Consider the following 22,194-nt stretch of genomic DNA (forward strand, 5'->3'; position numbering starts at 1 on the left):
ACAGGGCCAGTTTTTGAGAGAAACGGTGAGAGGACCGCCCGGGTCAGCAGATTACCTCATCCAGGGCTGGTCCAAAGTACTATGGGGCCTTAAGTAAATTTAGACTCGGGGCCCTACTTCCTTTCAGATCCCAGAAAATAATGAAAAAAGCTTTGGTCCTTTGGGTCAAGCCAAAAGTACCATCATTTCCAGTATAGTTACTCCCAATTTACATAAATAAATGTTTATTTCAATCCAAGCTAAAATTTCTTATAAGAGATTGATGCTATGGCAGATTACTCAGTGACATGTTTTGTAATGATAAAGTTTTGATTTGTATTTTTTCAGCACCATCTTCACCACCGGAGAAAAAAATCTGCATCAACTACAAAGTAAAGCAGGTAATTTTACTCAGAGGACTTGATGTGTTAAATTTTGGAATGATATGATATTGTTTTATACAAGCTGAGTAGTGGATGGTGATACCACCTAAATATTTATACTGGTTTTGTGGTGGGTTATTTTAGTCATACAAATGCCAAATCTAAATTTTGAGAATTTTTCAGTTCGGTAAATATATTGATGAGTTCATGGTCTGTCATCTAGTGTCACCATACTATCTTTTTATTTATACAGCATGGTGATGTGATTCAGATTATTTCAATGTGGTTAAGTATTGTACTTTGTTCCATGTTGACTTATTTGTAAGTTGTATCCTCCACCTGAATTGGTAGTGAGTATTGGTTATTCAATCAGTTAATCATACAAAAACTGTAAATATGGTTATACACCATTCTGTCATCTTCATACTGTGAGACATATTTTCTCACATTTTAGGTCACAGGTGATGAGATGGCAGTGTAAACTCTGCAAACATGAGGAGTCATCAAAAGTGTCACTACTCAAACATTATCGAGTGAAACATGGTACATTTGGTCATGGCTATTCCATACCCTGTCTTCATTTGAATTGTCCTTGCTCTTTTAAGACATGGGGTGCCTTACGCTCACACTTGTCTAGGTCTCACAGTTCGCATGAAACGGAGGGCTTCACAGACCGGAGTTTTCCGCCTGTTCCCCTCTAGAGCCGAGCCTCTCTTCAGTTTTCGGCACCAAAATGACCAAGGTCGTTGGACAGCGACCGCCCACCCCGCCAAACTTGACCAGCTGATAGCAAGGTTCACTGATCGCGCACATCAATGCACTGTTCAGTCAGCTGCAGTGACTAACAACACTGCCTTGCTAGCATTTGTCATCTCCAGGAAGGTGGAGGAAGCAGAGCTGCCAGAGGAGCTGAAAGGCTTTCTCTGTAAAGCCGCTGACGCGATTCTGAATATGTGCGCCACTTCAGCGGTGTGTTCCTCTCGCATCGCTGCCTGGCAGACGATGGTTCAGAGGGCAACCTGGCTCCGCCTCTTCCCTCCAACATTATACAATCTCACAGGAAATAGTGCAAGCAATTCATAACATAAAATTTAGAAGCTTAACATAAAGTATTATCTTCCACTAAGGCTTTAGTCTGCATACTGAACAACTCCACTTATATGGATTTATGTCTGGATGAGTAAATTAATCTTTTGCATGTTAGAAAATAAGGTCCAGGTTGCAAAAAATGGTAGTTTCACTTAAAGATTTTTTTTTTGATTGAATCAGAATTTTGGCCTTCAGATTTTTTGGCCTTGGTTTTTGTCCTCTCCATCCAGGTCAGTGCAGAGTTTCATAGGATCACGACCCTGAACCTTGAACCAAAGTTCATGTCATCATTGGACTTGTATTCATCCAAACTCCTGTCCTTGTTTCAAGCCAAGAAAGGTGCTGCTGGACAACGCCACAGGGCACAGTTAAACCTTCTGCTTCAGGTAAGGAAGATTGCATTTTCTAACCACAAAAACGTTCCAACACAGCATTGAAGAGGCCCTTCCACTAAAAACGGCTTTTCTGAGGTTTCTGTTCAATATTTTAGCTCCACAGGTGTTCTTACCTTGATGGTGGGTGTGAAAACAGGTCAACAACAGAAAAAAAAAAAATAGTTATGTTTAAGCTAGAAATGGTAAGTCATGTTTTAAATGTACAAATTTTGCCTCAGTTGAGACTTCCTGTTTTACAGAGTGGAAATTCCATCGAGAAAAAAGCGAAGTCATCATCAGATGTCTCATTGACCATCTGGGAGAGGATCCAAGTGCCTTAATCAAAACCTTTGAGGTTGGTGCAATAAATCTGTTTTAGGAATATTAGTAGTTTATTTTAGCTTGTGAGATCATAGAAAAGTTTTAAGATACTGTTCTAAAGAAAAAAAAAAAACACTTCAAAGCATACAAAAGAATAGCATTTGCTCAAAGATTTTGGAGCACAGTGTCCACATATTATGAGTACCGGTGATCTCATACAAATGAAACTTTTGTTTCAATGTTTGGAAATCACGTGAGCTTAAAACAGTTGTTTCTCTTTTTAAAGGACGGTGCTGATGCTGTCTTTGTTGAAGAGGCTTTGGCTGAGGAGGTGATGAAGATTTACCTGCTGTAGAATCAAGACAGGTCAGGCGAACCTACTGATGTGTGGGTATTGTTATTGAAGGCGTTACTGTTCTGGGCAAACTTGGGAATCTGAGCAAAGCCTGTTGCTATCTTTTGGGACTGTGCTATGCTCTGGATCTGAAACACCCCAAGAATCTCAAATGCACATTTGAAGCATTTCAAAAAGTGTTCATGGAGCTGGATCCAGGAAACCTTTCTGTCAAGGTTCAAAGACTGAAAAATGACCTCTGTTCATTGTAGACAAAATTTCACAGGGCTGTTCTTAAAGTGTTAGACTTGTTAAGTGACATGTAATGCTCATCAAAAGGTTCAGTTGCGGCATTACATTGTGTTGACATTCCTGTTCATAAATAATGTTTGTACCATAAACTGTGTTTTTGTATTAACTTTCCAGATTCACATTAAGGTGTAAATGGGAGAGTATCTTCTGTATGGTTTTTTTTTTTTTTTTTTTTTTTTTTTTTTTAGCGCAATCCTTTTGAAACCTTTTTATTTAAATTATGGATGTTTTTTGGTCACTCTTTAGTTATAATCTGCCCAATTTTTTGGAATCAAAATAAGATGTTCAAAAACTATGTCACAGTGCAAATGTTTTTTTCTTTTCAGGATTTATATTTTTTTGGGATCTTAATTTTATTTTTGTCATTTGACCTTTTCTGAAAAGGTAAAGCACTGCGTTCACTTGAGCCACTTTTATTCTTTGTATGGCAGGTACATTTTTCTTGTTGTTAGCATCAATATGCCAGTTTTACAGAGTTTTATCAAGCATGCCAATTTGCATGCAATTTTATTATATAAGGCTGTTGTGACTGAAATTTTATCCAAGTTTTATCCACTGAATGTAGAACAGATTTCAGCTCACTGTGTTCAGAGAAGGAATCTGCTAAATGTGTGATTCACAAAAAAGCTGGTTAAAATAAATCATTGTGAACAATGTTGAACTGACGTGGTTCTTTTTTTCCTGTGTGTGTGTGTGTGTGTGTGTGTGTGTGTGTGTGTGTGTGTGTGTGTATGTATGTATATATATGTATGTATATGTATATGTGTATATATGTATATGTGTATATATAAACACTTAATTGTAATTAACGTTTTTGCTTAAGTTAACTTTAAAATATTAAGTAAATTGAACCATTATTTAAAACAAAAATAATTGTAATGGTGTAGGTTATATGTGCCAAGCATTTCAGCATTTCCTAATTAATATTTTATGTAGTTTGAACTTTTGGTTACTGTTGTTTTAACTTACATTTTCAATTGTATTTACTCAATTTTGTATGTTACTGTAACATCTTTAATTGTTCATAACAACTTATTCCATTTTAGTTGGATTTACTCAATTAATAAGGTGTATTTAAGAGATGTGATTGTTTTTGTATTTACTCATTATTTTTGAGTGTAAAAGTGTTGCACCAAAATATTTAAGTAATTATCAGTTTTAGTTCTTAGAGTGTGCTAACAGTGGCTAAGTCTGTGCATTTTTTAATTTGCAGCCTACATAGAAATAAAAAGTCTCTCCTTCCAGCATCAGAGTTCAGATTTCTGTTCAAAGCTGACAGAAGTCTGCTCTCTTTTTTTTGTATTACTGACTGAAACTCACTGCCTGGCATTGTTTGTTTTAATTCAGAGTAAATTCTCAAGATTATTAATGTCCTATTAATGTTTAGCATCATATCTGTGGTAAGATGACACTCACTGTCAACTTTGAACTTTAATGTCACCAAATGACATAAAAGTAGAACCAACTAAAACTTCAAAGCAAGATTTTGAGCAAGTGATGAGGTAGCACGGTACATGGGGGGAGCTTTATCTTAAACTAGCTTTAATAGAAGATATTTTTATATTTAATGTATTAGATCAGGGGTGGGCAACTCCAGGCCTCGAGGGCCGGTGTCCTGCAGGTTTTAGATCTCACCCTGGGTCAACACACCTGAATCACATGATTAGTTCATTAGTTGTGTTGGATCAAGGACACAGGGCACTGAGGCCTGCAGGGCACTGGACTTGCCTACACCTGTATTAGAGAGTTGAGGGGAAACAAGAGAAAACCGAGGCGGGAATAGAAAGACAGGACTGGAACCCAACCAACACAATAACCATCATCTTGTGCTTTATTACATTTTTTTTTGTTTTTTTTTCTTACATGGCATATTGCTCATTCCTTATTTCTATAAAGAGTCAAGTCCATAATCTTGACGAACATTTGTAGAACAAAACCTACAAATTCAAGGTTCTGTGAGATGTCGAGGATGCAGTTGTATTCCAGCCTACATGTTCCTCCTCAGGACCAGACTCTGACTGTTTAGTGTCTTATGTTGAAAGGGCCACATGCTCTGTCACTTGTGTTCCTCTGTCTGACCTTCTTCCCCTCTCCTCTGCTTGACACAGCTCAAATTGAATCAGCATATACTTTTAGCTCCACAGACAAACAAGCTGCTTGTGAGCAGTAATGTGGCACTGTGGTGGAATCACATGCACTGACTTCACTGAACATTTATCATCCTGGAGGCTGTGTTGCCAAACCTAACGGGACTTGGGCCTTACATACAAAGGCCTTGCAGCGGTGCAAAACGTACCAAGCAGAGCTGCGACTGAGCCATACTGTTGGCATACATGTACTTTCAACTGGAGCGACAAAGGATGTGCATGTCTGCAGGAAAACACACGCTCAGTAATGCGGGCGGCTGTCAGCCCCGTCACATAGCACAGACCTTTGGCAGGTTCCCAGTAATTAGTGTTGGGTAAACTCATTTATGACCCAGATGGGTCTGGGACCAGTAGGCACAGTGGGTGACCTCTGACCTTCCTGACACAGGATACAACAGGGTTATAGTCACACTTGCTATCTGGACCCTATTACTCTCCATTACTCACATTACTCACCCCTGACTTGGCTGTATCACAGCAAGAGGAGAGGAGGGGGACACCACCTACACAAAGAATGACTCCTTCTTGTTTCTCCTGCTTCCTAAGCCAAGTGAATTACCAACCAGATCTGATCTGGAGTCAGAACAATGGACTGATATTATAGCTGTTAAGGTCAAAGCCTCTATCATGCCTAATTTTACCTAAACACATGCAAACAAACACTCAGCCCCATCTCTGACCAGAGTCCTTCTCCTCTGCTCAGTCAGTGGCTCCCCCATCACATCACCTCTCATTAGCAACACCCTGGCCAACCTCAACAGCTGGCTGTATCATCTAAAGGCCCATGTGTCACACAAACTGTGCGTTCAGTGGGAACCAGCCATATCAGCACCACACAAAGAACTGCAAAAAAAGAAACAACAATTTTTCATCTCTCCAAACACACATTCATACACATTGATACAAAAACACAGGCAGCACCAGACACAGCCACTTAGAATGGTCATCTCATCAGTGACAGGACCATGACTGATCCCTGATGGCACACGGGATTATAAGGGGCACTGTCGATTTTCAGAAAAATCAAAGCATTGATTTTAAGTGTGCTGTATTTTCCAAAAACACGGTAATAACGACGGCCCGCTAGCATGCTCTACCAAAAATAGTGCTTTGTTGTGTATCTGACGGACGAAAGCTAAACCAGTTCCACACCACTGAAGTTGCAGCATTTTTACAAACCAGTTCTGGTTCATCCGTTTCATTTAACGATCCACTTTCGCTCTTCTCATTCTGCGTCGCTGCCATGCTTTTTCCGCCATGTGCGTATGTAAACAAAGGCATGCGCGTTTTACCCATATTCTATTGCGATATTTCATTTTCTTATCATTGTCCATCATTATACCATTATTACCGTGTACGGTATGATATGGCCCAGCCCTATGTATGAGTCTCATTTGGCACTGTGCTTAAAACTACTGATGATTCTCACCATTTCCACTGTCCATATAAATTAACGGCCATAGCAGTAATGATCACAGTCTTGCCCGCCTACTCAGGTTGTCTGCTGCTAAACTTAGTATATCACCTTTGCTGTTTAATTTATGTATCTATGTTACTAAAACTGGTGTTAATACACCTGCAACTTTGTTACATCATGTTGAATTTATACCTAAAAATGTGCAGAAGTAATTTTTACTTGATGATACAATCTGAGGCAGCACGGTGACGCAGTGGTTAGCAATGTTGCCTCACAGCAAGGAGGTCCTGGTTTAAACCAGAACTGGCTCGTTCTACGTGCAGCACACGAGCTGCATTCATGTAAACTCCGACGTCACAATATCTGTCTTTTTTTTTATCTTGGGGTAACTGTGAGAGGATGTCCTCTGCTGCTTGAAACAAGCTGTTGCTTTCAACAGAAACAACAAAAACTGAATATCATGTAGAAAACCTTAAATTCATAGAAAGCACATAGTACTATCGATAGCATTTTCTGGTAGTTTTCTACTGTCCCGTTTTTGTGAAAGCACCAAGAGGTAGCTTCATTTGTTTGATCACATTTTCAAAGACCGAGTCCATAAAACGCAGCCCAAACAGCTGATAAGAGTCACATCTATCCAGTTAACACTGGTTGGAATAAATTTTATTGGAAATATGATAAGTGATGATAGGGTGTGCTTAAACCATCTTCTTGAGATGTTGTCTTTGGAGCTTGTGTCTGACATCCCCTACTATGTGGAATTGGCCTTCTAGGGCTCACTCTGGCTGGCAGAACATTTGACATGGGTGTTTTTCGTGGGTTCAGCTCACATACTCTCTGCTGCTCAACCCACAAATGCATTATCCTTACAAATGTGGGGAAATGAGGGAAAAAGTCTCTATCTAGTTCATTACATGCAATCACAATCATGGAGTAGACTCCTGCCATGATAGATGTCCACAGAATTTACAATGTTTTAAGTTTAGTGTGAAGTTTCTGCAGTCTGTGATTATTTATAATTTATTTCTGCCTACAGTTACAAAACTACTCCAAAACAGTTTGTTGACTGTGCTTGATTAGCAAGCCTTGATTGAGCTGAATTCTAAAAAAAATTATCTATCGGGTGTAGTTGAGAGGAAGGCCAGTATGTAAATACTGATGAAGACAAAATGATTAGCCATGCCATTATTGTTATTATGTTTATTTTCTAAACATACTTCTTTAGAATTAACAAATTATTTTTATTTGCAAATAATAACAGAACTATTTCAGAAAAAACAAAAATGACTGGGGAGGATATTATTAGCCCGTGAAAAACTGACCTTTTTACTGAGCCAGAGCACAGACCATGCCAAAAATGAAAGAAATTTGTTTGGAGGATTTCCAAGTGTGAAGACCTGGGGTCCGTTCTTCGTACCTCGCTTACTACATCCAAGATCAAATGACACATCCAAGATCAAATCATCGCGCTAACTTTGAGCTCGCTAATCCGGTTCTCCGAACACACCTGTTGTTGACGATTAGTATAGCTGGATGAAGTGATCTGAGATCACTGGGTGGCTTAAAAGGGGCTACGCATCGATAGTAGAAACATTGATCGGCAACCCTGTGATTGGTCGGCGAAGATGTCGAAGGAGCGCGCACAGCATTTCACGGCAGCAGACCAAGAACTCTTGATTGAGGGATATCAGGAGTTTCAGAGTTTAATTAAAACGCAGGGGAACACTGCAAAGGCTGCAAAAGCAAGGAGAGAGGGCTGGCAGAAAGTTGCTGACAAATCAAACTCGTAAGTGATCCATGATATTACATTATATCATGTGATATTATATTATACCACATTATATTATATTACATCATATCCTCTTTCACATTAGAGCCACAACAGGACCCACTAGAACATGGGAAAAAGTAAAAGTGAAATATAAGAATATTCTACAGAATGGTAATATTTATCACTTATATTGCTTTTAGTCTATGACAAGAGACCCTGAAATAATCTGTTTGTTTGTTTATAACAGCAACCAAGAAAAGGGCAGAGCAAATAAAGACAGGTGGTGGTCCTGCACCCCTCGTCACACCCCTTTTTGTACTGTGACATTTATTGACATTGTGGGGTTTTTGTGTGTAGTTTGACATAACACTCCATCACTTTTACCTGTTCCCATGCAAGGGGTGACTGAAGCATGCACAGTAAGTCGGGAGTAAGTATATACAGTACAGTAAGTATATATATATATATATATATATATATATATATATATATATATATATATATATATATATATATATATAGAGAGAGAGAGAGAGAGAGAGAGAGAGAGAGAGAGAGAGAAGAAAGTAAATAATACCCTCACGGAGAATCGATATCTCTCTATGAGCACACCGTCGCGCTGAGCTAAAGGATCCTGTCTATCCCGCAATATACGCTGAATTCTGAAAACTCTCCTTATCAATCTTGCACCTTCCTTGCTCGCAGTACAAACGGACAGGACATGGCTGCGACAGACTTCCCAAATCCACCTTCGCTTTTTAGCCGTGGTCTCTCATCTTGATTACACGTAGTAATTTACTATTACTACTCTAAAATATGAATTACATCTGACATGATCTACTACATGTAATAGAATGATTAATAGTACATTTCCCTTTTTTTAGGAAATGACCTGTATGTATCTGTATGAAATCAATAAAAGAATCAAATGCTGCATTATCTTTAGTTACATTGATAATATTTATTTATGGAGAAACAGTGGCGAAATATCGCTCTTGCTTTCATATAACTGCAGCGGACATACCTGAGAGGCCGCGATCTAATCCTGTTTACATAAAGTAAGCCTGCTCCCGAGCAGGTTTACGCTTACGGATCTGTTGCTATGACAGCAAGTCCCAGATGAGCTTCGGAGAACCGAACGATCCAAGATCACGCGAAAACAATCAAATCCGGCTAACTTACTTAGCGAGGTACGAAGAACGGACCCCTGGAGTGAGGTGTATCACCAAGAAATCTAAAGTGAGCCAAACAGCACAGAACAAGCCTGGCAGAGGTAGAGAAAGCAAAAGATTTTAAAGACTATGGAAAAACAACAAGTGAGAGAATGACTGCCAGGACACCAGTGAATGACTCAGCCTGGTCAGAAACTGTAGTCTCAACGAGGACAATCACTAGAAACTTGCACAAGAGTTCAACAGAAACTCCTCTTCTGTGGAAGACAGACAGAAGGATGTTAAGGACAACCTGGAGAAAGATTATGGACACTGGACATGTGACCTTTGGTAGAAACTAGAGCGTGTGTGCCGCAGAGATGCTGCCTACATATGGAGAAAGGAGTGTACAACCCAAAGAACACTGTGTGTGGCAGTATTATGCAGCAGGGATGCTTCAGTGCATCTTGAGCTGGGAATCTCATCAAGGTGGAAGAAAGAAGGATATGTAAGAGTGGGTGGTAATATGAAACAGTATGAAAATACTTAAATAATGAAAAAATAATTACATTTGAACTTTTGGAATTACATAAAGTTTTCATGATAACCTACATTTTTTGAGATGCATCAGCATTTGATAAAGGCTTCTCTAAGACATTAAAAATTGCGATGGGGGTTTCAATGTGTGAAACAAATAAGCGACAAATAAGATTCTGGCCTTTCATAGTAGCCGTCTTGACTTTTGTTAGAGTTACGGTAGGCAAGTCTTCTATAAAGAGGATTATAATAGAAACAAAAGTAAGTCAGCATTCACTCAGCCTCTCAGACCAATTACACATGAATGCAAGAAAGCAGCCCTCTTCACCACCCTGGGAAGCTGGGCTCCAGCATTTCAGCTTCAGCCTGTCACCAAGCTTCCAGCTCTCACCCCCACCCCCTGTCAGAAATAGGGCTGTTAATTTGTTGCGCTTGACCCCGGGCTTTGTGACCGACGTGTATCTAGTTTGTAAAAAGTGCTTTTATGTGGTTTCTAAATATGTCTGGGCTCAAAGGGTTATGATGCTTTTATATTGCCAGGGAGGGAAACAATGCTCAAAGGGTGCAAGTGCTGACCCCCAAACCCCCTATGCACACTCCCTCTCTTTCTTTCACTCCCAGGGTTCTCTCCCTCGCCCCCTACCCCTTTACACAACGACATGCATGGACAAACATTTGCCTGCCTACAAGCATGCACTTTTTTCTCTCACAAATAGACACTCTTATGCATGGGGACACACACACGCGCATGCCTGGACCCTGTTGTCCCATCACCACCCCCTGTGGCCCTTTTGGCTTCTGTTTGTGTCTCATGTCTGTGGGGTCACCAGGACATTCCTCAGCTGGGGCTGCTCAGCCGGGTGGAATAGACCAGGACCTAACGCAAAGTTCCACACTGGACATCAGCGTGGAAGTACTCTGCTTTATACAAACTGCGTTTGCAATAAATTTGCAACAGCAAATATGATTAGGAGAAAAGATCATTGTGGTAGATTTTCTTAAACATGCCACATATCATTTTGTCTGTTATTTCAGTGATCTGAGGTTATTTCTCATTATTATTAAGCTTATATCTAACATAGACTTGTTGAATCACCAAACAAATTACAGAGATCTGTACTTCTAACTACTACATGCTAAAATGTCTCAACATTCTGAATAACTGACTCGCAGATTGTTGTGTAAGAAAATATGATTAAACCCAAAAATGAACTAATTATCATAGCTTTATGATCTCTACGATTCTTAGATTTTCAAAGCTGCCAAACTAAGAATAATAATAACAGAAACGGGCAGCTTGGTTGCGTGGTGGTTAGCACTGTTGCCTCACACCAAGAACCAAAGACTCTGTGTTTGCCTATCTCTCCGTGGTTGCGTGGCTTCTCTCCGGAGACTCCGGCTTCGTCCCGCAGTCCAAAGACATGCAGTTAGTAAGATTGGGTTAAATGTAATCTAAATTGCCCAGGTGTCAATGTGAGAGCAAATGGCTGTCTGTCTCTTTGTGTTTGCCCTACGTCAGGCTGGGCAGTTATCTATCAGGTATCCTGCCTGCCGTCTAAGTATCATATCTGATCTCTAGGATTCTTAGATTTGCAAAGCTGCAAATCTAATAATAGTAATAAATAAATAAAACCTAACGATAACAAACAACAAAACTGTGGACAGACAATCCCAAAGTGGGATTGGCCATAATACACAGCACTATATTTAGCTTAAAACAAACAGAGCATATCAGCGCAAACCCCAATACCAAAGGCTTGTTTTGCAGCCACAGGACCTGGGCACCTTGTAGTTACTGAGTAAACCATAAACTCCTGGGTATACCAAATAATTCTAGAGACAAATGTGAGCCCACCTGTCTAACAAGTAAATCATGGCCAAAATTGGGTGATGCAACAGGACAATGACCCCAAGCACAGCAGCAAATCTACAACAGAATATCTAAAAAACAAACAAATCAAGATGTTGCAATGTTGAAATGCGGTGGCAGAGCTGTGTATAAACAAATGCCTGCAAACCTCACTGAACTCTGCTTAAATTACTCTGTAACAAGATGAGAGATTGTACACTTAAGATCATTTTGCATATATAACAAATAACTGCCATACCATAACGCAGATATCATGTAATCAAAAAAGTCACACATTACAATGCACCATAGGTTGAGTTAGCATCTTCAAACATCTTGTTTCATCTAAGAAGCAAAACAAAATTGCATAGCTGATTTCCACAAATTTTCATATAGAGCTAGAGTTAGAAGATGTTCAGTGTATCTCTTGCTAAATGACTACATGACTAGAAATTCCACCACTGTTTTACATATCACATATATTTTTCCTAACTGGAGCTCATGGAAAATCTCCAGTGTTTTAATTTAGCTTTTTTTTTTTTTTTTTTTTTTTTTTAACCATTGTTAACTAGCCTTAGTTAATTTACTCCATTTCTATACTTTTAGTTTAATATTATTTAATTCGACCCCTATGAGTGATAAAAAAACAACCCATTAACCTGTGTATCTTGCCCAGGATCAGTTTACAGGTTATCACCCTGGAGCTAGGGATGGGGAGGGAGCTTGACGCAGAGTGCCTTGGGGCCCATCGGGCCTGGCTGGGTGCAAAGATGCTACATTGTCCTTCCCTCCTGTAGGCCCACCACCCGCAGGAGGTGCTGTAGAGGTCAGGTGCATGGGGGCCATGTCAGTCCAATCCCAGGCTATTGAAGCTGACTACTGGGACATGGAATTTCACCTCTCTGGTGTGGAAGGAGCCTGAGCTTGTGTGTAATGTTGACAGATACCGATTAGATATAGTTGGGCTCACCTACATACACAGGTTGGGCTCTGGGACCAGTCTCCTGAAGAGGGGCATGACTTTGTTCCAGTTTGGAGCTGTCCTCAGTAAGAGGCAGTGAAGAGGGGTGGGTATTCTTGTATCCCTTGGTTTGTTACCTGTACATTTGGAAGCTTTGCCGCTGGACAAAAGGTTGTTTCCCCGCGTGTTTGGGGAATGGAAACCAGGACACCCTAGGTCATAGGTCAATGGTCGATTTTGAAAACATATCATTGGATCTGCGATCATATGTTCTAAAGCAGGGGTGGGCAATCTCAGTCCACGAGGGCCGGTGTCCCTGCAGGTTTTAGATGTGTCCTCGAACCAACACAGCTGATTTAAATGGCTAAATTAGCTCCTCAACATGTCCTGAAGTTCTCCAGAGGCCTGGTAATGAACTAATCATGTGATTCAGGTGTGTTGACCCAAGGTGAGATCTAAAACCTCCAGGGACACCGGCCCTCGTGGACTGAGATTGCCCACCCCTGTTCTAAACACTCGGGTAAAAAGAGAAGCCCAGCTATCAACTGATCACTATCTCATGGTAGGTTGGATCAGGTGGTGGAGGAGGATGCTGGACAGACCTGGCACATCTAAATGTATTGGGAGGGTGTGCTGGGAATCCCTGACAGAGGCCCTGATCCATGAGATCTTCAACTCCCATCTCTGGCAGAACTTTGACAGCATTCGGAGGGAGACTGGGGACATTAAGTTCTAATGGACCATGTTCCACACCTCCATTTCTGAGGCTGCAGCAAGGAGCTATGGCTACAGTGTGGTTGATGCCTGATACGGTGGTAGTCCTCAAGAAAGGTGGTGGACAGGTGAAAGGAGCCATTAGGCTGAAGTCCTGGTTAGCCTATGGGACTTTGGAAGCAGCTGAAGAATAGCAGCAGGCCAAGTGGAACGCAGCTCAGGTGGTAGCTGAAGCAAAAACTCAGTTGTGGGAGGAGTTTGGTGAGGCCATGGAAAATGATTTTCAGTATGCCTCAAAGTGATTCTGGCAAATTGTCAGACTTGGGGACTTGGGGAAGAGGTAGTACTCTACTCAGATGTTGGATAGTGGGGGTGGACCTCCTTAATCCTACTGACACTTCTTCTGCAGAGGAAGCAGCGTCTGGGAATGAGCGGGATGACTCTCCCATTACAAGGGGAGAGGTCTAGGGCGGAACCTCTAGACTGGCACACTGTGGTGGCGGTCCCAGAGGGAGGCTCAGAGGATCTGTTGATCCTCTACAGGGGGATTACACTCCTAAGCCTCCCTGGTAAGGCCTATTCAAGGGTACTGGAGAGGACAGTTTGTCTGTCTTTAGTCGAACCTTGGATGCAAGACCTTAATCCTTATCTTTATCCTTACAATGATATTTGAGGGTGCATGGGAGTTTACCCAACCAGTCTACATGTGGTTGTTTTTGTGGACTTGAAGAAAGCATTCAACTGCGTTCCTCAGACTATCCTGTGGGGAATTGCTTTGGGAGTATGGGATGTCTGATCCCTTCCTACCAGCCATTCAATCCCTGGATAACCGTTACAGGAGCTTGATCCGCATTGGTGGCAGTATGTCGGACTCTTTTTGGTAAATGCTGGACTCTGCCAGGGGAGCCACTTATCACAGATGCGGTTCATAGTTTTTATGGACAAAATTTCTAGCTGTACTCAGGTGGCGGAAGGCTTTTTGTTGATGATGTGTTTTTGTTGGTTTTATTAGATGGTGGCCTTCAGCTTTGAGAGGATTGCAGTTGAATGTGAAGAGCACCTTCAAGTCACCTCCAAGTCATGGTCCTAAGCCAAGAAAAGAGTGAACTGCCTACTCTGGGTCAGGGACGGGTTACTGCCTCCCAGGGGAGCAGTTTAAGTATCTCAGGGTCTTGTTCATGTGAGTGAGGGGAGAAGGGAGCAGATGGATTGGGACCACAGCAGCAGTGATGCGGATGCTGTGTTCAATGTGGTAATGAAATCTGTGAATGAAAGTGACGCTCTTGGTTTACCAGTCCCTTCCTGTTACCTATGGTCACAAGCTCTGGGTAGTGACTGAAATTATAAGATTGTGGATACAAGTGGCAGAAATTAGCTTTCTCCAAAGGGTGGCGGGCCTCTCCCTTTGCGATAGGGTGAGGAGTTGAGCAATTCGACAGGTGCTTAGAGTAGAACCAGATAAGCTAGAAGAGGTGGCTGGGGAGAGGGAGGTCTGGGCGTCCTTACTTGCTTCTCCCGCAACTGAACCCCAGATAAGGGGAAGAAAATGACTGAGATATGGGTATTATTGAATCTATTTTCTAATTTTTATTAACTGTGTTTGATGTACTTTTATTCTTCTTATAGGCCATTTCAATTTTTATTTCCTCATTATCAGCTTATCAGTCATCCCTCAAAAAGTTTGAACTGTCTGGAAAGTTGCTATAAAAATGAAAGTTTGATTGATACTATAGTGCACATAATTACCCAAAATATGCCCCTCCTGATGGAAATAGAAATGGACTGCCATTTATATAGTGTTTTTCCAAAATCCTTCTTGCTTTGAGACAACAGTGCTAACCACTGGACTCCCAGAAAAAAAAAAAAAATCTATAGACAAAACAACGATCCTTAATAACCAACAACACATTGTTTGCAGTAGTTACAGATCTACCAAAAATTTAAATCTGTCTACCTATTTCAGTTATGCATAGCTCCAGTAATTACTAAGTATCAATTGCTTGGAAACTGTTTACAAAGTTGCCAGTTTAAGTGTGTAGCATCTCTAAAACACTACTTGCTGTAAACTCAAGACAGGAGAACACCTGTATGAGTGCAGCAGGTTTTCACGTGCCAAGTGTGTTTTTGATGGGAATACTTGTGTGTTTGTTTTGCAGAGTGTATGTTTATTCATGGTAAGTGTGGGGGATCTGCAAGGTGTGTCGCTCTTAGGTGGAATGTCTGCTTGTAATATGTGTCTGAATGAAACTATCTGTGTGCATAAGGAATGCAAGGTGCGTGCATGTGTGTGTGTGTGTGTGTGTGTGTGTCTGTAATGAGGGGGTTTAGAGCGAGCTGTGATTATTCTCGCCTCCTGTGGTGTAGGTTCTCTGGCTCTGTGGGCCCCAGAAAAAGCGCCCTGTATTTAGTGTGTGGGAACGCACATTCTGCCCCCTTATCGCTGTATTGTTGCAGCTTCGATCTTTTCTTCTCTTTTTTTAACTAATTGAATTCTTGACTCCTGAGCCACAGGAACGGCTCAGAAGAGACCAAAGAGAAAGACATGAATTTCGAGCTTTTTCTTGCAGTTGAGTAAGGCAGAGCAGTGGGAGTGAAATTGGAGTGTCTGAGGTTGGGTGGCAGTGGAGGGCAGTAGTCAGAGAGGGCCAGTTCAGGATGGCTAGGTGGCTGCTGTGGCTTAACCCTGTACTTACTGGAGGTCAAAGGTCCTCCTTCCCTGGTGGCGGTGAGAAGTGTTCAAGAGATGGTTTACCCAACAATCATGTTCCTCTTTTTGAAACTTTCAAAGGCGCTTTTGGTCTCTGCAACATCTTTGTAGTTGTGCTTGAGGAATCCTACACAAAACAACTCTACCCCCCCCCCTCCCGCCTGTTCTCACTTCTCTTCAGGGTAGCTGCTTTCTTCATTAGGTTCTGCCAACCCCCTCTTCTCTACATTAGTGATCAGTGTGGCATACCCTCCATGCCCAAACCCACCACATGGCCGTAAAGATTTAGTGTAAAGGCATTTCTGGCTCTATGCTTCTTTGTGGGAATTTTAAAGTTAACATTCCACATTACTCTTTTTTTCTTTATATGGACATAGCAAGACTGCACACGCACACAAATGTGTAAGTGTCAGGGCCAATGAGCACTGGGAGACAGGGTTTTAATAGTTTTGCAGTTTTCATTAGTTTTTATTTTTATTTCGTTTTGACTTCAGATTTTCAATTTTATATTAGTTTTAATTAGTTTTTACCAATTGTTTGCTAGTTTAGTTTAGTTTTTATTTTTTGGAAAATCCTTAGTTTCAGTTTAGTTTTGATTAGTTTCAGTTATAGTTTTAGTTGTGTTTGCAATAAAGTGTAACAAAATCCCAGTTTCATCATATCAGTCATGCTCTTCTGCTTATCCTTGGGTATGTTGCTATTCCTGCTACCATACCCTGCACTCTGGACAGGTCGCCTGTCTGTCACAGGGCTAACACGCAGAGACAGACAACTCACATTCCCACCTATGGGTTCTTTAAATAAATAAATAAATAAATAAAGGCAGATGAACAACCGTTGATACCAGGCAACTATAAAATGTATATCTTGGCCCCAATGAGACTATTAACTCTTGCAGCACCGGGTGTTCGTAATTTTGGTTCAAGTGAATTGATAAACTTTTTGAAGGCAATTGACTCACACAGTTATGTAGATATCCCAGTCCTGTTGTCTCGGGATGCATCACGCTGCCTTGCCTGGGGTTAGCTTCTGTTTCTGGGGATGAGGGTTGGGCGTGCTCCCTTACCTTCTCCAGGTAAGCTAGGTTAGCCTTCTTGTGTGAGCTTTTCAAGTGCACTTTAAGGTTTGTGGGATTTTTTTCCCTTTAGAAATGTCCCTCATAATTTGTCTCGTTCCACTACAAGACACTTGCTTTATCCAAAACACAGTCATATTCAAAGTAATCCCAAATTGGACTCTGGCGCTTTCTCCAGACTTTTCCTGACATGATTCTGCGCGTGGACGGAGCAGCGACACAGACGACTCGACTAACGTACTGCCACCTGCTGGCATAATGAGACACAGCAAGAAAAAAACCTGGAAACTAAACTTCATTTTCACCCTTGACTATTGTATGACACGCACACATCAACGAAAACTAAACGCATTTTTGCTATAAATTCAGTTAATTTTAGTTAGTTTTGTGAACACTCATTACAGTTTTAGTTAGTTTTCCTTTTTTGTTTTTTTTTATTTCCGTTAACGAAAATGTTTTTTCACTTCTAGTTTTCGTTATTTCGTTAGTTTTCGTTAACGATAATAACCTTGCTGGGAGATGATCCAAATAATTCATTATTTTACAAGTATCTCTGTCTGACCTATGAAGGGTTAGGGGCAATTTATACGACCAAAATAACCCATTCTTGGTGCCAAATACTGATGACAATCTTAAGATGTTGTGTAGGATCCATGCCTCTACTGGAGCTGGAGCAGGAATGAAAGCGTGTTATGCAGGAGAGGCCATAATGCTTGTTAAATGTTAAAACTACTTTAAATGTCAAAAATGTTTTATAATAACAATAAATTCTGATCCAAAATTGTAAAATGAAACATTTTCAGTTTATTTACTTATGCTGTGCTGAAATTAATTTAAATACATTTAATTGACTATGTGAAGTGACTTCAATGAAACATTAGTAGAAATAAGCTTATTCACATTAATCACAGCTCTGCACCTAAACAGAAAGAACTGCATTAATGCCGTTACACCAGCGTTTACCTACTATTTCAGGTCAAAACTGCTGCTCTGAACAGGTTCTGCTGACTGCAATCAAATTAAAGTCATTAATCAGAATTTTGATCGTTACAAAGAGGTAACATGGATTCATTATATATCTATTTTATGTGCAGGGCTAACAAAAATGTAAACAAAAACAAAACATGTCATATTAATCAGCATCACTTTGGTTGAGACTAGTTACTGCACGAAATACCTGGTCACCTATTCGCTTACTAACTAACGGAAATCCCATTGCCTAGCTCCATACACACATACAGCAAGAGAGAGAGCTACAATAGAAGTTGTTTATCAGTGTGTATCAGAATAAGTGACTCTGTGCACAGAACGGTTGATGGTCCCAGACGAGCATTTCAACTGCACATATACTGAGATTTGGCTACATAACCATTTCTGGATTTAAAATGGTATAAAAAAACCAAAAACATATATATATATATATATATATATATATATATATATATATATATATATATATATATATATATATATATATATATATATATATATATATATATATATATATATATATATATATATATATATATATATATATATATATATATATATATATATATATATATATATATATATATATATATATATATATATATATATATATATATATATATATATATATATATATATATATATATATATATATATATATATATATACATACATACATACATACATACATATATATATATATATATATACATATATACATACATATATATATATATATATATATATATATATATATATATATATATATATATATATGTATATATATATATATATATATATATATATATATATATATATATATATATATATATATATATATGTATATATGTATATATATATATATATATATATATATGTATATATATATATATATATATATATATATATATATATATATATATATATATATATATGTAGGCTAAATGATGATCTTCTAAATTTGTGAAACACCATTTCTTCTCCAGCTTACGAGTTATCTGTTTTAAGGTGCACGTTTGAGAGTTATACCAGGCAGTCAAGTACTTCTGATGAAGCAGTAAAATTATTAACAAGATAATCGACCTCTGTTGGAGTAGCGTTCAGATAGCTGCTCTGCTCTATGTTGGTACAGGGCATTGAAGATGATAACAGTGGGTGGATTATATTCTTAAACTTAGTTACAGCACTTTCAGAAAGACATCTACTGTGATAAAGTCTACTCTCCACTGCTGTGTAATCAATTATTGTAAATGTGAATGTTATCAGGAAATGATCAGACAGCAGAGGGTTTTCAGGAAACACTGTTAAATGTTCAGTTTCTATGTCGTATGTTAAAACAAGATCTAGAGTGTGATTAAAGTGGTGGGTGGGTTCTTTTACATTTTGAGAGAAGCCAATTGAGTCTAATAACAGATTAAATGCCATGTTGAGGCTGTCATTTTTAGCATCTACATGGATGTTAAAATCACCCGCTTCAGAAACAGTTCAGCATTGAAGTAATCCAGTGAGAGCTGTATTTCCACTGCTACACAGCAAACTGCTCATAGTTCATTTGGCAAACTTCATTTTCCAAATGATAAACAAACACTGTTTAACAGAACGTTTCGGTGTGACTCAGTTTGCGTAGAAAAGGGAATCTTTCCATCACACACGATATGGCGTCACTGATTTCAAAGCAACCAATAAGATTAGGATCCCTCTTCCTTTCGACTCCGCCCTTCAAACTGTTAAAGGTTGATTTGAGTGAGCAGGCTTTAGTGTAGAGTGCAGAGTAGAGCTGGGCGATATGACCCAAAATTCATATCTCGATATTTTTTAGCTGGATGGTGATATAAGATATATATCTCAATATTTTTTTAAAGCCATAAAGTAAGAACAAAAAGAGAGTTCTTAGTCAAAGCTGTGTCCCAGATGTCACACAGGCACTTTTATTAACATACAGCATAGATGTACATGAAAACAACTACTCAAAAATAAATTATGAGCATTTATTAAATAATGATGCTCTATAAATAAAATAAAACTATGTTGTTTTGTGCATAACAAAGAGCTCACAATTGTGCAGTCAAAATGTAAACTAACAGACGCTGAGCATAATAACAAAGACAGATTTCACAGCTGCTCTGTTCCCAACTTCTACTGCGTGACTGACAGCCTGGAGTTTGAAATCCGCTTCGTAACCATGTCTCTGAACAGGAGCCATTTATGGTCCTTATACACACACAGTACGGTAATATTACGTTGAAGCACAGTACGTATCACTCCGCGAGGCTCCTCGGTAGCCGTAATGCTCCGACAATCCATCAAGCGGTGCAGCTCCGTAGCTTAGCAAAGTCGAACTAAAACATTTATTGACAGATTGCTGAGCGCTGTGTATCACATAAAATCGGTTCGCGGTCAGTAAGCACAACCAGAATTCATACAAAAGGCGCGCAGTCAACTTTTGAGAGAATGAAAGGATTTCAGGCCGTGCATGGCGTTAGCGTGGCTAGCTCGTTAACAACCGTCCAGCCCCACGCACGGGGCGATGCGCAGTAACTCATTAACGGAGATTTGCCGTGTCCATCTTGTCGCTGCCTGCAGGTGAAGCGATGGGGGAGGAGGGGGAGTTGTGTTCAGTGAAGGAGAGGCGAGGTCGAGTAACGTTGGGTAGAGACAAAAGTGGACGAAAGAGAGGCAAACTTGCGGCTCCGCAACTATAATTATAACGTAACATAGACTATATCGATATAAAGGATATTGTCACATCTTATATCTCGTATAAAAATATATCGATATTTTTAAAAAACTCGATATATCGCCCAGCTCTAGTGCAGAGATAAGCAAGGTTTAGGGTCTAGTAGAGTTAGCGCGCTTGCTATCCAGTCCAGGGATGGCCCATCTGCCTGCACAGACCTGGTATGGATTGGTTCTGATTCTTATATAGTACCATTCTACTCTATTTAAGCAGTCAGAGCACTGTATACAACAGGCCTCATTCACGTATTCACCAGTTCCTACAAGCATTTTGTATTCCTAAGGGCTTTCTATTCACACACTTTCACAATCCAGTGAAGACATCAGAGACCAGTTTGGGATTCAGTATGTTGCCTAAGAATACTTTGGTAGACCTGCTCTTCCTCCTGTGTTACAACCTGTGTTCAGCTGGTCTGTGCACGTACAGTTTTGAAAAAATATCTCCGTCCACATGTAAACACCAAAAACAAAGTCAAATGCTGTCAAGAACATGCCAGATCCTAACCATGTAGAAATGTTGGCCAATCAGAAGTCTAGAAGCCTGGGAGGGGAAGAGTAAACAGGGTTTTGTGCCTGCACAAAACCTTAAGTACTTCTGAAAAGTTTGTGTTTTTCTGGGAAGGCAGATCATTTTGTGTTACTTTTCAAGTGCCTTCATCATTTCAATAACCAAAAACAGTATTTTGGTTGGTGTGGACTCACAACTTTGGAATGGACAAAATGCATACAGCATGCATAAATTTAATTTAAAAAAAGAAATGTATTCAAAACCGATGATGACGTTGGTGTTGGGATTTCGGTTGTGAGAGCGTCTGTGTTGAATGTAGAAGCTACGTCTGATGTTCACTCTGACACCTCTGTCTTTCTAAATGGAGGGACAGTAACTGTGTGTGTATATGTAAGCGTGTAAAAACTGCAGACACTAAGATTAACAGCAACAGGATTTTGTCTATATCCACCATTGTAGAAATGTATCTGATGTAAACAATAACATGAGCACAGCGTGATGTCAAAAACAGCACATACTTTTGACGTTACGTGACTAAATCTCAGTTTTCCTTGTCCACACCATCGAAAATCTCCACCCTGGCAGGAGTTTTAAATCTCTGTTTTCAGTGATCGAAAACGCCGTTTACGTGTGGACAAAAGGCCCAAACGCATAGAAAAAGCTGCCTTTTCAAAAACACCCGTGTACGTGTGGGCTTTGAAAATGATTTCAAAAGCATTCCTGAGTGCACGGATGTCTTTGAGAAAATGATCCTAATTCTCAACTGCATCTGTAGATAGACAGTTTTTTGGACTACAAGCCACATTTATCAATACATGATTTATTCTATACACTTTAAG

General features: G+C 39.7%; 1 protein-coding gene and 1 long non-coding RNA gene across 2 annotated transcripts in view; one reads left to right on the top strand and one right to left on the bottom strand.

Annotated features, from left to right (window-relative positions):
* Window positions 1–22,194, bottom strand: part of fbxw4 (F-box and WD repeat domain containing 4) — a 56,930-nt gene that overhangs the window by 24,699 nt on the left and 10,037 nt on the right. The window lies entirely within an intron of this gene.
* On the top strand, window positions 343–1,058 carry LOC120443325. Its single transcript, XR_005615351.1, has 3 exons — window positions 343–380; window positions 817–905; window positions 1,000–1,058. It is a non-coding gene; the product is annotated as an uncharacterized LOC120443325 (long non-coding RNA).

Source organism: Oreochromis aureus, linkage group 13, assembly GCF_013358895.1.
Source record: "Oreochromis aureus strain Israel breed Guangdong linkage group 13, ZZ_aureus, whole genome shotgun sequence".
NCBI classification, from domain to species: Eukaryota; Metazoa; Chordata; class Actinopteri; order Cichliformes; family Cichlidae; genus Oreochromis; species Oreochromis aureus.